We start from the raw sequence: 15,421 nt of genomic DNA, 5'->3' as shown, positions 1-15,421 counted from the left end.
TCTAATTCGACAACGTTCGAAGTATTCGAATCGATCTTCAGCAGACGTCAAATAGACTGATATCAAAAACCGTCGACGAGAAAATATATATTTTAGGGTTTGGCGATCTAGATGTGTATGCATTAGACATAGATGTGATCATAAATCAAATTAATTATATATATATATATGAGAATTAAAGCTAAGGATTTAATCGGGTCAGTCGGTCAGTCTATAAGCATGGATCCTCTGAAAAAAATCTAGCTTTTGTTTACGGGATTTTATTATTACAAAGAAGTTGAGTTGATTTGATTGACTTCTGATTTGCGAGTCTTCTAGAATTATTAAGATGCTCTTCGATCGATCTTCTGTTTGCGTAGATCCGTTATTTTTAATCTAGCTGTCGTCACCTTTTTTCACACGTGGTTTCTAGACACATTGGAGTTTCAATTAATCCGTAAGTTTTTACTTATCCGAATACATTATTTGCACTTCAAATAGCTGCAGATCATTAACAGACGTATTTGACAATAAGCTATGCCAAGTACAAATAATTTATAAGCTTGACCAGCTCATTAAATTCTGAATATGGAATTTTCATGGGACCCGCAATAAATAGTCCACAACAATACAGTTGTGAACATTAGGTCGTATCAGAGAACCCTAGCATGAACTAACATAAAATGTTTAACTCCTACTGAAGTGTTATAGACATGGTTCTCATCGATATGGAAAACCGTTGCATATATCTAATTGTTTACTTATCTTTCCTTTAAAATCATCAAGGAGTACCATTGTGCCGGGTTGCCAGTAGGTGTGAAAAATTGAAAATGAAGTCATAGTCTCAATCCGCAAGACGGTCTAGAGCGTGGGTGTTCTTTAGCAGAGCTCAATAGTGAATTGTCGTAGATGAACCAATCCTCTTGACCCTGCAGCTTAATCCCGTATTGTATTATTTTAAGAGAGTAATTTTTAATTATATGCGTTTAGTAAGCAGTAGTTATAATAACTCGCATTGGGATATCAACGCGTACCTAAGGGGTTCCACATTTTGATTAAATACTTCTAGATTTGTATACATTTTTCCATTATGTACGGAATTTAATAGCTGAAGAGGAACCGTCTATTGCGCGCCTAATGCGCCGTTGGTAAGTATCGATGGACCAATTTATTTATCTAGAATCTATTCTACAGAAGAAGTTCAGAGAACTGTTGAGTCTGTATAAGATATAATTGTCTGGTTTATAGGTATTTTTAAATGCGTAAAAAAGCAAAAGTGGCTAATGAGTATGTGCACACTATGATTACTAGAGAATTGAGGCACACATCGGATGGTTATTATTGATAGATGTTCTTGGAGCCTTTAAGAGTAGCGAGGGTTTCCTCATTCACTAGAATAGAAATACACTAGAAAAGATTAGCATCAATCTTACACAGAGATAATCAATTTCTGATGCCATTTTCGACGATATCGTTTGATCGCGTTCATTTTATACATTTTCATTCACTAAATGGAGAATACCAGCGATTACAGTAATCGTTAGTCTAAACAATTAATATTGCTTTAGTTTCGTGTAGTTCTCGTTGCAATAGCCACCCTATCAAAAAAAGGAACTTTTCTTTCGCCACCTCAACTGCTGATCTGTCCATGCTGTATCAAACGATTGATGATGCATCCATGTCCACTAACCCTGATACCACCCTGCAACAAACTACCATCACCTGATCGCTGGCTTACTAACGGAGTTTGACGTATGGCAGAAGTCACAAGAATTCAGCAAACGTCGGCCGACAGTTCTTGTTCTAATCAACCTAGAAATAGGTATGTAGTTTCCTCTTCTAAATAAAGCTACATATAAGAAGACGCTGTGTATAATGTAGAAATCAGTAATATTGTAGAGTCACGATTATTTATGTAGTCATCGTACATATCATGGTGGAACAAGTCGTTCGATCCCCTATTTTACTAATTTATTTAAGATATAAATGACCTTGCCGGAGACGCATTCCATCGCTAGTGTGGTCGGTCGTATGTATGTGGCCTGTAGATCGTTTCGCCCTGAGTATTAAGTATTCCAAAATTGTGAACACCTAGTTAGTAGTTGAGGTAAGGAAAAGTTTTCACAAACTTTAATCATAAGTTATCGAAAATAATATTTTTCTGTTCTAACTTCTATTGCTACTACGATAAAAGGCGGTTTTTATAACTATAATATAAGCTTGTATAGCAGCTCTATAATTATCTCAGCTACGGCGATACAAATAGAAAGGTGTCTCATTCAAAAAAAAATGCGACATGTTTCGTTAGGTCCACTATACTCATACGATTGGCTAGATACTAACATTAAAAATTTGTTCCCAACATTTTTTGCGAGTACATTTTTCATGCCTATTTTTAATTGTGATGTTCGCATAGGTTATGTGCCGCATGCTTAAGCTTTCACTAGCAGTCCCAGTGGTTAGATAGTCAGATATGCAACAGTAAGGATAGGTACAAAAATATCTAGAGAGTTGATTTCTCAGAAGGTTATGGATGGGAGGACACATGTGTAAGGACCAAAATAATAAGTTCGTTAAGCCCAATGATTAATAATTATTTGCTACATTTTTACTACCATTATACATAACCCAATATGAATCTTTCTTTGTTCACTAAAAATTATGACAGAATCACTGCCTGACAGTGGTACAATAAGCTACTATCATCTTTAATTGCAAAACTTGGCCTGTAGCACAGAACTTATTCAATTTGCAAATGCCATTCTCTCGTTTCATAGCCGAATCATCTGGGTTCTTGCGTTTATTTTAATTATTAGTACCAAAGATCCAAGGTCAATTTTATTATCGTTGTTGCCTTTGACGTGATCCTGCATCGTCAAATAAAATTCTTCCCAGCAAGTAGCAGCAGCTAGGAGAAGAACGGCGCAATCATGGGCACTTCAGAATTCACTGACAACGTCTGATCTGGATACGATGTAACGTAATCTATTCAAGACAAGAAGGCAGACAGCAACTCAATTTGCGTGAGCAAATTATTTGTCCCGTTCTACAAACTAATCTTTTATCGAATATTGTTTTATGAGAGATAAAGACTGCCTATTAAGTAGAACTTTCGAATCCACATGTTTCCTTGGGTATTTTTAGCTAGGCGCTTTCGCTGGTCCGTGAACGTGCCTCAACTTCAGTAGAACAGGCCAGTGTACCAACGCTAAATTAGGGCACTACATATATATCTTCTTTTTATTAGCGAGCAACACCTCCCGGTATGACTATTGGGCTCGTTGCTTTAGGAGCAGTATCATTACACTATCAATACTGAAAGCACGTTCAATAATTAATTTCATTTGGTGCACAATGTTGTTGCTGTTGAACATACAAGTTATATGTATCCGTCTACGGGTGTGAATTGCAAATATGCTTATTGCCATTGTTAACGGTAATAATAAAACAATATCGTTTTATTTTAAGGGGGAGTCGGTTGTGTAACTATAAGCACGGTATCTCCAGAAAAAGCTCTGCGACCTAGATTTCCGTTAGTGGCCTCCACAATTAGTTGCTTTTACTTTCTCTTTTGTGCCTTCATGCTAGCAAGTTTGTTTCTCGAGCACTCCAAGGGGAAAGGCAAATGAAATTTATTTAAACTCGAGGTCATTAATGAGCTTTATTTCATTGCTGACATTATCTTTGAAATACTGTAACGTCCTTCATCTCTTGTTTGACTCATGTAATTGCAATATATTACATTGGGAGAAAGTATAATGAACATTACTAGGCACGGGCAAACGGGTACTGTTGCGATTAACAAAGAGCTCTGTTGTTATATCAGTTGATAGGTTTTAGCTATATTTTTGTAGTGATCGTATTTGAAGGAAAAGTACTTAAGATTTTATAACAATAATTAGCCAACTAAGAAAGTGTGCTAAACTTGTAGGAGCACCTAAATCTGCTTCACACGAAAAAGAGCTAAAAGAGCTTCCATGTAAAAGTATAACAGGTATGGAGATAATGATACAGTAGGTAGTTAAATGCAATTGCTCAGTAAATGGACGACGGTGCAAGTAAGCGAAAAACCATAAATTGTCAACTAGAGACCGAATCAGGTTGTAAGTTAGTTATAAAAAAAAAAGTAAATAAGGTGTAAGTAAGACCTACACATTCCGCCGTCGTAGCGATTTAAATCAATCTTCGTTCGTAGTACAATACATGAGCCAAGTCCATCCAGCAAATTTGATTTGCATCGACGAGATTAAAATGATTGCAAACAGGGATTTGCAAGCCATCTTTGAGTTTGGTGGAATATCAGAAACAACAACATAGCCTCCTAAAGCCTTTAGCGAAATCTAATAAATACACCATGTTGCATCGTCATATGTCCTTTAATCTGTTGCGGTTAGAGAGAGAAGGAAGAAGAAAAAGATCTAGAGCCTTATGATGCCTAGATTAATTACGCTCAATGCCTTTACGGTAGCATCTTAGAACATGTATAATCGGATTTGTGTAGTGCCGATTGGTAGCAAGTAAATTATTTCTCATCCATGTTTGTCAAGTTTTGGAATTACACACCAAAGACCATTAAGAAAAAGTTAGTACACAATAACGTGAGAGCTAGCCAACGAAGATAACATAATTATTATTTTGAAATATCTAATGTATTGCTTATCCTTGTCGGCTTCATTCAATTCACATTTTAATGCCCTCATCTTTACATTGTAATTGAAAATAGTCACAAGTATCTTGTCATATCGCGCTTTCAAAATCTTTCGGAAATCATCTCACCAAAAATACAATCGACGGAAGCTTATGATTGGACATTTTTTGGATGTAACCATAGCTTTTTAATGCCTTTATTGTGAGATTGTAGATTATTCGGAAAGAAGGAGGCCCTATTTACCTAGCTGACACTATGATTGAACATAACCAATGCAAATTTATTTGTATTGTAGACTGCATACTTCCAGCGGCGGTTTTTACCACTGATTAATTACGACACGTCTTCACAAGTCTAGACTCCACAATATTTACGCATCGATTAAGCTATAGAAGCTCCAATACCTGAAGATCACTTTATTTCAAAAGTAACTTTAGAGCTCGGCTGCTAAAAAGCTCCTCTTAGTTGATAGGTCTTGCTTGTCAGAATAGTTGAACGTGATGATGAATGAAAAGTAATTTGAACATGACAGAGATTTTAAAATAAATCTTATTGTTCCTGTCTTGCAGAAGCAAAACCTTTTTTTATAGGATCAGTATTGTCGTCTCAGTCGTATGTACTTGGCATACGTACTGCAAACCGTCAAATGCTATCAAAATGAAAAGCCCGTGGTGTATATATTAAGAGAATATTATAGTCAAACACAAGCCCCTAGGATCGAAAATTTCAAATAATTGAAACAGTTTAGAATTAAGAGACCTATTCAAATAAATTGCTTTCGGATCCTTTTCATAGATTCATTTGCGATCTCAATACGATAGCACTGAGAATTTTTTATTGAGCCCTACATAGTATATACTCATAAATACGTGCAGGGACACTACGTTAGGTACTCTGATGAAGTAAGTGAAACACTTACAGGCGCTGGGTCTTAACGATGGAATCGCGCAACCGATTAATGAAATCGGCGGACGCGATTTGTTTAACGATAATAATATTTTACATCCCATATCGCAACTGTGAGTAAAAATATGCTTATAAAATAAATATATGACATTAGTCATTAGGAGACTATTAACTGAGGCTTTTCCTCGCGCCTGTGTTGTCATCAGTTTATCTGATCCGTTGATGTTACGCCCGGCCTAACATAAACTATCTTAAATATATAACAGTTATACCGTTGCATCATGCCCCATGCTCCGCCTAACCCATCATTCTTTTGTAATTATTTTTTTAGGCCGTTCAGGAGACTCAACCAGCCCGAGATTTTTTTCGCTCGCGGTATGTTGGCTCTCGATACGTTATTACAATGTTACTCCTGGACTGTTTTAGTGCTGATTGGTTATCTTTGTTTCTGGCATAAATATAAACAGGATCAGTCGTCGACCGACCTCTAAGGCGTGTTTTAATAGACGTTGCCACTGATAGAGTCAATTAACGTATTGATTACGTCCGTAGAACTTAACCGAGGTTCAAACATTTTTTAAAAATGTTTCGTGAGATCTATTGACGCACATTATGTCAAACGTAATTAAAAGTTAAAGATTTTTTACCTTCTCTTGTTTTACAGTAAGTAGTTGCAGGTCTTCAAAAAATAACAATGTAATAAGGACTTCATGATGATTTTGTTGCATATCGCCAAAGTTTGAAAATGTTTCTTATTTTTTATGATAAACATTTACATATTTTTGATATTTCGTGCTAAAAATAATTAACGGAACTTAAAGAAACATTTATTTGATTTATAGAGAGATGTGTTACAATATTATTGAGTTCGTAAGAATTCTACTGATGGACGACAAGAAAAATTTCTCAATAAATATGCCATGTCAAGTTTTCATCCTCCAATGGTCCTTTCGTAGCAAAAACTAAAATTTAAGTACACGAGCATACATCGCATTTTGATTCAGTTCATTGAGAGCCTTTGATTGGTACTAGGGACGACCCCTACATAGACTTCTATGTTGATACAGTAATTTTAGGCAGACGTATTGCATTTTTATTCGGCTCGTTGAGATTCATGGAGATTGGTATGAAGAATGATACTAACCAAGTGGTACCTTAAGAAACGTTCTGGTGATATTTCCGAGAACATTCTAGAAGAAAGTTGTACTACTAAAATGTTCTACAAAATACAAAGGTGTAATACCAAAAAAAAGGCGCCTAAACTTTTCAATTGACGCTGGTCACAAAATAGCTTTTTTCTTCCGAACAGACTTTCACACTATCATAACATAATGGAAACAGATGCTACTTTCAGTTTTGTGCTCCTTTCACGCTGAAATTCTTTTTAACTGTAAGTATTTCTATTCAGCTCATTGAGATCTACTACTCTAGGTACTATCGCATGATAGTACCTAGAGCAATAGATCAGAACGTATAAGGAGTATAAAATCAGACCATTTTCAGCCTTTAAGCGGCACTTTTTACTCGAAAACTCCCATTGGGATATCGTAATATTTTCAATTTACGATGAAATCCACTTTTTTGGTGGAAGACAAGAATGAAACTTCTTATATAAACCTCCATGTAAACATTCAGTTACCATTTTGTTAGGAGGAAATTTTTTTGACGGGAGTCTTACCAGCTCTTATGTAGCTCACCTCAGCTTTCTTCGACATCTATAGAAATATTCGTCAATGATTTCGTGTATTAAATTAACCGAGATATATGGAGCTAAACTAACTTTCAAAGGAATTGTGCTCTTTCATTTGAAAGACATGAACCAAGGCACCTGACATTTCATCGATTATGATCTATTTGGGGAGAGATTACCGATAGACCAAACAAAAAAGAGAACATCAAATTTTGCAACCATTCTGCGCAGTTTGTCGCTGTATAAGCAAACAATACGCCAATAGAACCTTTTGCAGGTTTTTAATGGCGTTTGAATAAATCGGAAAAAACGATCAGTTTCTTGAGAGGAAAAGAAATTCCCCTGACAAAAATGTTCATCCAATTATCCCCATCTTTTGCATGGATCTTCCCAGTGATATCCTCTTCCGATCCATAAAAAATTGGTTCGATGCGAAGTGCTTTTTTACGAGGTTGTTCTGCGTCAAACACACGAGCAAACAGACACTGAGTTTTTGTAGCATAATAGATAGGCATGTTGTCTATAGAGAATGGGTTATCGTTTCCCTACAGCATTAATTGATCCGTCTCAAACAACAGTCCAGATGAGTTCGATTTTGGATGAAGTAAAATGACATAGGGGTTCGGTTTGTGCACAAGCTGCTGGCAAACACCCATCGCCTGATTAACTTACAAATTTAGCTCTGATAGCGCAACCCCTTTGAAGATATTCGTGCAATTATCGCTTGTACAATTTATACAAAATTGTTCGCTCCGTGCCTTTGACAGACAATATGGCATTGCATTCGAGCACGTATGGCTAATCGACAGTTCTTTCAATTAATTTATCCACATGGTTTTCTTTAAAGGCTGCAAGTGAGTGGGTAACCGCCGTATTTCTCACCATCTTTTCGGGCAGGTCTACGAAGATCTCCTTCGACCAAACAGGTGGAATTTTCATATCTTTGATAACCTGATAACGAACAGGTTAAACTTCAGATTCAAAGTTTACCCTTCTTGTTCACGGGCCGTTTCTGAAAATCTCACCCTATGTTAAGTTTTCTTGATGGATACAAATCATTCCGTTAAGATATCATGTATTTGATTGTCGACAATGAAGAAATTACACAAAACCCGAACATCTTTTTACAACTACTTCTAATTTTTTAATTATTATCTAATCATTAGTTATGCGTGTTGATTATTGCTTAGTGATCTTGTGCAGCATTGCCGTCATTTCACTGATAACTTTAGTCCATCGTCCAAATGAGCATTCGAACTCCACCTTCCACGAAGTGACAGAATTCATCACACGATAAGATTTCGCCATATTTGATATACTGAAATAATTTTTGATCATTACAGAACCTTGCGCGTAATAACGACACACTTTGTTACCTTTCAGTTAATCTCCTCGAAAGAAAACTATCTTCAGATTTTGAAAAAATGTTTTACATTCTACTTCGTAGTCTATTGTTCGTAATTAAAAATAGTTACGTCACTATATCTAGTATAGGTTGCTTAAGTACGAATTTTATTGTGTAATGTTTACTACCGTGCGTCATGGCATGGCTAAGCGAGTTCCCTGTTGAAACAGCTAACGGTTGCGGGTTCAAAGCCCGCCATCGATATATTCAATACAATGTAGCATCCAAACATTATCATCCGTAGAGTTGATCTAAGTAATTGTTCGTTTATTGCTACATAACGTTTTTGTAATCATCGGAGACCTAGTTGCCAAGGTGAAACCGCCCACTGTTGCCAGCGAGTTAACGAGCAAACTTTCTTCCGAGCTAAAACAATCAGGCGACATTTTCCAGGAATTTGATTAATGCTGATTTGCGAGTATCCGTCCTAATTTATGCGTACTTGAGAGGATATCATCTCTGGCGCCGTCTATTTTCAAGGCTATAATCATCCGCAGAGTGTGTATTTACTTGCGGGACAAATACTCGTGTATTGCGCAACATGGCGTTATCCACGAATTCACAGGACTCGATGCAGGCAACCTTGTGGTAGAAGTCCATTTATAGAATAATTTTGCAGCAAACTACGACTTGTCCTAATTATATTTTCACTGAATTCGGCTCTGATTAAACTTGCAGTTATATGTGAACGTCATTAGGACGTATGTATTGTACTGCACGCTTGGTCATCAATTTTTGCTTTTTCAGATAGATGTCGGTAAGATGTATATTATTGACGTTTTACAGAAGTAGGACGCCAGAAATATCATCGTATCACTTGGACCTCTAGCTCTTGACCTTTAGTTTATTATTACGTATCTTAGTTTTACTGTTCTACGGCAGGCAAGGCAATTTCTTTTTTAATAATTATGAGTATCCTTTTGATATACAAATACAAAAATACTAAAATAACTTGCACTTGGAGAGTCAAATCGGTCTTTCAGCTGTAATGTGATGAGGGGGCACAGGTGCTAGTCGATACTCATATGAGTCCAAGTTGTCGTTTGAGGAGCTTTTTGCCTAACTCATGGATACTTAGCACTGTATCTATTCATCAGTTTAGTACTTCACCGTACTACTACTCAACGTCGCTTGTGCCATTTCATCCACTGATCTGGTTTGTGAAGTTAATGATTAATAAGTTGTTTTAGGTATAAGTGTTGTATATAGACACGTAATGCTCTAAATTCGAAATTAAGCGTAGACGCACTTTGCCTGATGCTAAAAGCCGGCCGTCTGAAGCAACACTGAACGCTGTGCGTGACGTAAAACCTAGAACATTTATTAAGTTATAAATAGCGTTCTAAAAAATTGCCAAAATGTATCGAATTTTGCCTTTGCACGATATACACATTCATACTTAAGATCATTTTCTCACCTCTACCTTTTATCTTACTAGTAATATTAATATGTAACGCGTTAATTCGTACATTGGTGACTTCGATATTTCATACATATATTTTTAGACCCCGTAAGTCCAATGAGCAGTTATGTCTCAATTATGCAGTTATAATATTGCAAGCATGGCTTCGGTGTCCTGAAACGCTGCATCCTATAATATGTTTAGTTAGAAAAAAAATATCGAGGTAGGACCTATGGTTGCTAATATATATGCTGCTTACGATTATTTTGGGTAAATATTTTATATAGATTTCAGATAGGAAATGTCTTAATAACATCATTCATCAACATAGATACTGAAGAACTTATCCGGCATATAATTTACGAAAGGACGGTTTCATTTTGTATTGACATCCATGCGCGTGCGAAGCTTACATCTTGCATAGAATCCCTGACAGCTCTCTTCATTATCGTTTCCTCGTTTTATTTTTACACAGGCTGACCCGTTGTATGTACGGGCATAAGCGAAACTTGAATGCTAGCTAGTAATGTTTGAGGTTATACAAATATAGCTTTTCTATAGTAACTCAAAGTGCTCACTATGTGTCAGTGGCGGAACTTGAATCGGGAGCGACCTCTGGAACTGTGTAAATACAGTATGGATCATTCTTTAGTGGTACCCTAGTAGTAGTAGTAGCAGTAGTAGTGGTACCCTAAAACGCAAAAAAAAACCATTTATATTCACTTCATTATAATTGTAAATTGAATAAATAAACAGTGGATATAAAATTGCAGTTATCGTATCTATAACAGATAGATGGGACGCTGTCTCACGTCACACGGTAGCGAGAGGATTTTTAGAAAAACTCAAGTTTTTCTAATAGACTGAGTTCTATGCGTTTAAATCGCATATAGAGGGCGCGCCTCTTCAGTACTTCATCTTTGGCGAGGTATTTTCCTAAATCTCTCACTGAAAAAAAAAATGTTTAAATGAAGAAAAAAAAAAATAGGTTGATTGCCTTCTCTTTAGATGATCGTAATTTTACTTAGATCAAACTAATATTTCTTGAATTTTCGTTCGAGGAATTGGCGTGAGTCCTTTAGGTCTCCCACCTTTCTATAGAGTGTTCTACTGTAGCTAGTGTTTCTGTATCTAAAATAATATGATCTATATATATACTGAATCGTCAGCGGGCATAAAATAACTTGACTATTCTGGCATTTTATCTGCGTGATCGACGAAATCATGATAGTATTTTACAAGTTGCCACTTATAGAAATCTCTAGAAATAAGTCTTTTTGTTCGTAGAAAAGCGTGACATGTTAGCTCTTTTTCGTTATTCCTTTTACCTGTTCAATTTTTACCCGATTACAGTCATATGGAATAATATTGAAAGAATCGTTGTTTGGTGTCTGCTAACAAAAATTACTTTGTGGCTGATCTTTAATTACATTATTCTCCATTTTGTTTAGGAGACAATTACCAGAAATGACAAGAGAAACAAAATGATCTTTTGTGTATATCTTATATATAAGATGAGAATATCAATTCAATATACAATCCTAATTACGAGGCGGTGGTAAGTTCTATGAATAAAAAAATTAGCCGGAAAACAATGTCCGTGAATGTGGACAAAGCATGAGGCGATGATGCCTGAGCTTACCTGCATCTAGTTTCGGTACCGCCATCAAAAACGGTAAGAACTGTCACGTTCACAAATTGACGTCATAGTCAAGCATGCTTTTACCGAACCCTTAATACAAGTAGCTATTACGAAAATTCATGAAATAAGCCTCATCCAAGGGTCCTACGGAAGCTGCTACGGAACAAGTGTTCCTGATAGCAAAGCGAGTAAATAAACAAATACTTAGATTTTACTACGCAACATAACTTTTTCGTCGAGAAGTCGTCTTCGATCGAATGTTTTCGTCGTGTGAATTATCCACAAACATAGATTAGTATCAAAACTTGCTAATGTAAACATTACGGTATCAAATTTAGAAAATGAACATGTATTTCGAATATTTAGGAGTACTACACGTCTCTAAAACACGAAAATGTTTTGGTAAATAATTTTAGCCAAACAAGTTGTCATTCAAAATGCCGGAAGTGGTATTGTAAGAAGTTATGCTTATCAATTTCTAAAGAATTTGTAGAGCGCTGAATGTGTGTAGGATCTATGCATCGTATGATGATTTACCTTCTCAGCGTGAACCTGTTATGCTCCATTGTTTGAAAATTGTAAGATACGCGCAATCTTAGTTGCAAATCCTGTATGTAGAGCAATGTATTCCGGCACGTAAAATATATGGATCAGATTTACTATTGTGCTAACTTGGAAAAGTCTTGAATATTGCAATTGCACGAAAACTAGTACTCTAAACACATCTGTAAACTTCGATGACGTCGAATTAATTGACAGTGTGCATATATGTAGGTATACTGGAGAGCAATGGGTCTATAGTTGACATGCTAATATTGAAGAACCGTTAACGGCTCTGTAAACGGTACTGAGCTTTTCGAATGTTACCTTCAATTGAAGTGATGCTATACATCGAAAACAAGATTGTTTATATTGACCCGGTTACAGAATAGTGGAAACAATATATTACTACATGTTGTTATCGTAACGAAAATAATTGATTATAAATCAATACAGTGTGGCTAATAAACTATAGCGTATAAGTAAATACATAACATGATTTATTTTCCAATAAATCACCTCCTAGAGTATATATATATATATGTGACATATGGAAAAAATAAATGACTTTTTCAAAGAAATCGTACTGCTTTTTCGTTGTATTCTGATTAGTACCAGTATGTATTGTTAGTATAACTCTCAAATGATGCCTTAAACAATTAGAGTGAACTGTGTTTTTAGCTGTGTCAGAGGTTTAAAACAATAAGTGTAAACAATTAAAGGACATTCAAAACTCTTTACACGAACAGCCTCAAAGAGGGTTAAAGTGGTCGCTGTTTCTGAACAAAAAATGTAGAAGTCACTCTTCTGGGCTTCTTACTACGCTGGACATGAATTTTTCCCGTTATTATTCGAGGGTAAGGAATAGAATGCACTATTAGCGTGAGGAACAAGGCGAAAAATATGAGCATCCTTAGGCTAAAAAGGGAATATAAAAATCTAGTTCAGCTCACTAGAGACCGGCCTTTTGACCATTGCTATAACCCTGATTTGCATCTGTTCGTTTTGCTTGAACTCGTCTGAAGAAGACAATTATTAAGGAGTTAGTTCGTTGCCTATAAAATGAATTAAAGAGTCTGTTAAGGATAGATTACTCGGAACTAAAGACTCAACGAGCTGTCACTAGCTAGATAATGGGTGCAGCTTGTCTTCAAAGTTCACTAACGGTGATTCTTAAAACATCACTGTACGCTGTTCCGATGCAATATCATTCATGCCTGCATAAAATTTTGTTGAACTATCAATGCAGGTTAGACCTGTTCCAGCAAATTCATCACCAGATGTGACACCATTTATATTCATAGGCAAATACCATTTTCCTAATACATTCAGTTTTAAATTTACGCATGTATCGATGGCTGTGTATTGTGGCCGCTTCAGCTGTCTGTCTAATTTATCGTGCTTCCTGCCCAGTGTAGCTACCGAGTCAAGGCATCTACGTTTCGATCTGTTTGCTATAGGAGTTGCTCGCATGGCTGCTGGTAACGTCCGCAGTAGTAAAATCAACAAGGAAAGAATAGCTCGCCGGAACGGACTTCGTACTGCCACTGGTTTTGTTGTTTTAATCGTATCAACCAGGTCGGATAGCGGGTGCTAGTTTCTAGCCTTTCTACCTGTGATAACAGACACTCTACAAACTAACCATCGACTTTTACAAGGTTCATTATCAACGAAGGTGTTCTAAAGCTTGATGGCATGCTTCAAGATGGATACAAAATACATTTTTATCATATTCGACAGAAGCACATACATGGTTTCTCTTCAGTTGTACGGAAAAGCTTTTATGGATAGATCCCATTTACGTTATTAATGTTAGTTAAAATAAGGCTATATATATTTCCAGTTAATTAAGTTACGCTACATGGGCAGACCTAACATTTCAATATGAGCGATGTTATTAAGTTTACTGGCAAATTGGTTCCTACCAATGAGATCAAAACAGTCGTCGAACACGTCACTCGTAGGCAAGATACTCCTATATTGTTTACTATCTATCGCTCATTGTGATTTTCTATTCACATTGTACGCTAGATACAAGCTTTATGGAGTTTTCCCTGCAAAAGTTACATTTATTTATCTTACCAGCGTCTATATGACAAAAACATACATGGGAAAGTTATTTAATTAATTATTATATATTGGGCGATTACGGGCTGAACGTCCTATGATCCAAAAAGCACGCCATACAAATCGCTACGAGTTTTCGATCTACTTTGAATTTAATGTCAAAAAAAAAGTAAAAACGGGTTAGCTTTGCCACCAAACGATGGTCGTACTTTAAGGAGTTTTGGTTCTTTAGATTAAAACCCCATTATTAATAAAGGCGGCTGAGTTCCGTTGACTAACTGCTAGTAGATGGTGGACTTTACAGTATACCTGTATTGTATTTCTATCCTACGAGCCTCTCAAACGCATTTCTGTCTTCGCAGTATGTTCCATATGCTGTTGGCGCACACTACGCCCACTAAGTGGTAACACGTTTAAGCGGAACACGTATTTCAACATGGAGGTATAAGAAATATTCTTTTGGCACCTACCTCGGCTCCTGCAAATGTCTGTCTTTTGTTCGAAAACAAAAATACATTTTTAATAACTCGACGTCTTTTGAGCTTTCCCTATTCTTTTTCGACGTTGTTGTGCTTAATGTACATGTGATTTTTTCCCCTTTTTCATTCAATCTTTTTTTAAGGAGTTCTCTTACTATAAAATGCATCTACTGGTAAGGAGCACATCTGATCTACGCACAACTTGGACGTCGTGCACACTGACAATGCGTAATGCTTGCGGTCCATCGTAAACAGCTTGAGCATGCGTTACTTATAGCTCACGGTTGGGGCAATATGTATCGAATAGCGAATCGTGTAGCGTTGACCGGTAATGACTGCCGAAAGAATATAACATCTGATGAACGCTTAAGGTATGTGCCTACGTGACGGGTGGCTACATGAATGATGTTCTCTTCAACTAACTCCCACAGGTCACGTGCAGCCCATTGTAGTTCACTGTACCCATAGACGTCTTAAACTATTCACCAGTGAACTACAGAGATGCTATAAAGGCAAAATTGCTGCAGAAACTGCTAGTCGATACATGAGTCAAGAGTAGACTATTACGGCCACACTTCCCTCGCCCCAACTCCCATGCTCCAATGTTGGCAGGCCAAGTCCCATTGTAGTCATCCACTCAAACCACCTTCGTATATGATAGGG

General features: G+C 36.5%; 2 long non-coding RNA genes across 2 annotated transcripts; one reads left to right on the top strand and one right to left on the bottom strand.

The window, feature by feature from the left end:
* Positions 1-191: 191 nt before the first annotated feature.
* Positions 192-5,423, top strand: LOC111271480 (uncharacterized). Its single transcript, XR_002686885.2, has 2 exons — positions 192-1,801; positions 1,960-5,423. It is a non-coding gene; the product is annotated as an uncharacterized LOC111271480 (long non-coding RNA).
* LOC111271481 (uncharacterized) lies at positions 4,337-11,813 on the bottom strand. Its single transcript, XR_002686887.2, has 3 exons — positions 11,673-11,813; positions 10,609-10,721; positions 4,337-8,541 (listed from the first exon to the last, which is right to left on the bottom strand). It is a non-coding gene; the product is annotated as an uncharacterized LOC111271481 (long non-coding RNA).
* Positions 11,814-15,421: the final 3,608 nt, after the last annotated feature.

The sequence above is a fragment of the Varroa jacobsoni genome, unplaced genomic scaffold (assembly GCF_002532875.2).
Source record: "Varroa jacobsoni isolate VJ856 unplaced genomic scaffold, vjacob_1.0 contig00664, whole genome shotgun sequence".
In the NCBI taxonomy this organism is placed as follows: domain Eukaryota; kingdom Metazoa; phylum Arthropoda; class Arachnida; order Mesostigmata; family Varroidae; genus Varroa; species Varroa jacobsoni.
Note: the sequence above shows the minus strand (reverse complement) of the source record. Positions and strands in the feature narration are given on the sequence as shown.